Below are 2,064 nucleotides of genomic sequence, written 5' to 3'. Positions count from 1 at the left end.
CCCCTGGATAGAGTGCTGTGGCATCACAGCTCATAGCAATCTCCAACTCCTGGGCTCAAGCGAGTCTCCTGCCTCCACCTCCCAATTAGCCGGGACCACAGGCCCCTGCCACAATGCCCGGCTATGTTTTGGTTGCAGCTGTCATTGTTTGGTGGGCCCAGGCTGGATTTGAACCCATCAGCTCAGGTATATGTGGTTGATGCCTTAGCTGCTTGAGCCACAGGCCCCGAGCCTTAAAAGGTATTTTCATTTATACTGCTATGTTTTCCAGAAATAACAGATCTGCATTGCTGAATACCCATTCATTGATGCAGATACTGATGAGGTACGACAGTTGTATATTTGCTTTTTCAGTCATTCAGTTTCACGAACATGGAGTTTACTTGGATCCCAAAATAAGACCAACTTGTAAAACTGGACCACTTTAATGTTTTGTACAATTTAATAAATAGTTCTCTTAATGAATGCAGGCATGTAAGGCTATAAGGCTGTTTGGTTTGGTAGCATTCAGAAACATCACAGTAATACTGGTTTTCTCAATTGTTGTCTAAGTTACTTGTGTGAAATGGTTATCAAACCAGTAAGACTGCATTTATGCATCCATCATTTTCAGGATTGTTGGTAACCTGGGCATAATTCCCCCAAATAACCTTGCCCCCTTGTGTCACAAGGCCCAGCTCGCTCACATTGACCTCAGTGACAGTCCCTTTGGTAATAACACCCAAAGTTGTATATAATGGGGATGAGGGATTCTTCTTTACACCAAGTATTGGCAGGCAAATGTGGCTTTCGGTTCAGGATGTGTTACATGGGCCTTCTTGAAACGCAAGCCCATTGACCTGATGAATCTTTCATATTTAGGTGGTTTTCTCGTAAAGCCATCTCCAACAAAGCAGACTTTAGTAACTATCCTCTTCCATGCCTTCTTCTTTTCTCTTTACTGTTTGAATAACTTTTAATACTTCTGTTTCTCCCTGGGCATGAACTTTGGGCAGAGGGACTTCCCATTTACCCGCTTTCTCTTTCCATTTTTGTTTAATCATATTGGAGAGTGCTTTGGCTGGGGACTGTCCCTCTCTGTCCAACAGATAGGCAAGTACTGCACCCTATGGAGTCCTTTCATCATTCTTTTGTTTGGTGTTTCTCTTTTCATGCATCTTGATAGTCTTTTTCATTTGTATTTTGTCAGCATGGTGCTGTTTATGGTAGAGCTTAGCCTTCAGACCAGTCATCTTTGCCTTCTTTGACCGTTCATGAGCCTCTTGACTTTCTTTTTTTCTCTTTTTCTCATGGTAATCCAAGCGATATCCATAGCCTTTATGGTGTAATTCAATAAATTCATTTTGTGGCATGATGACAGTTGCAGAGCCCCCCAGCGCAGCCTCTGGGGTACAAAGACGCTGTCAATCTTCAGGTCTCACAGATTCACGAGCTGACTCCACACAGGACCATCATGACTTGTGGAAATTGCTTTTTACTTAACAGCTGTTCCTTTTTAAGAATGCCATCTCTCAGGCAGTGCCTGTGGCTCATTCTGTAGGGTGCTGGCCTCATCTACTGAGGGTGGTAGGTTTGAACCTGGCCCTGACCAAACTGCAACAAAAAATAGCTGGGTGTTGTGGCACACGCCTATAGTCCCAGCTACTCAGGAGGCTGAGGCAAGAGAATCGCCTAAACCCAAGAGCTGGAGGTTGCTGTGAGCTGTGATGCCACAGTACTCTACCAAGGGCGATAAAGTGAGACTCTGTCGTCTTTTAAAAAAAAAAAAAAAGAAGAAAGAAAAAAATGCATCTCTCAGGGGTGCCCATAACTCATTGGGGAGGGTGCCAGCCACATACACCAAGGCTGGCAGGTTCAAACCCGGCCTGGGCTAGCTAAAACAACAATGACAACTGCAACAAAGAAAAGTAGCCGGGGTGTCGTGGTGAGTGCTTGTAGTTGCAGCTACTTGGGAGGCTGAGGCAAGAGAATTCCTTAAGCCCAGGAGTTTGAGGTTGCTGTGAGCTATGATGTCACATCACTCTATCCAGGGCGATAGCTTGAGACGCTGTCTCAAAAAAAAAA

General features: G+C 44.6%; 1 protein-coding gene and 1 pseudogene across 1 annotated transcript in view; one reads left to right on the top strand and one right to left on the bottom strand.

The window, feature by feature from the left end:
- Window positions 1-2,064, top strand: part of LSM2 (LSM2 homolog, U6 small nuclear RNA and mRNA degradation associated) — an 8,070-nt gene that overhangs the window by 1,856 nt on the left and 4,150 nt on the right. The gene's annotated exons all lie outside the window — the stretch shown is intronic.
- LOC100946397 lies at window positions 136-1,488 on the bottom strand (annotated as a pseudogene).

The sequence above is a fragment of the Otolemur garnettii genome, unplaced genomic scaffold, assembly GCF_000181295.1.
Source record: "Otolemur garnettii isolate 467f Iridium unplaced genomic scaffold, OtoGar3 scaffold00031, whole genome shotgun sequence".
NCBI classification, from domain to species: Eukaryota; Metazoa; Chordata; class Mammalia; order Primates; family Galagidae; genus Otolemur; species Otolemur garnettii.
This window is presented reverse-complemented; position numbering and strand designations above follow the sequence as displayed.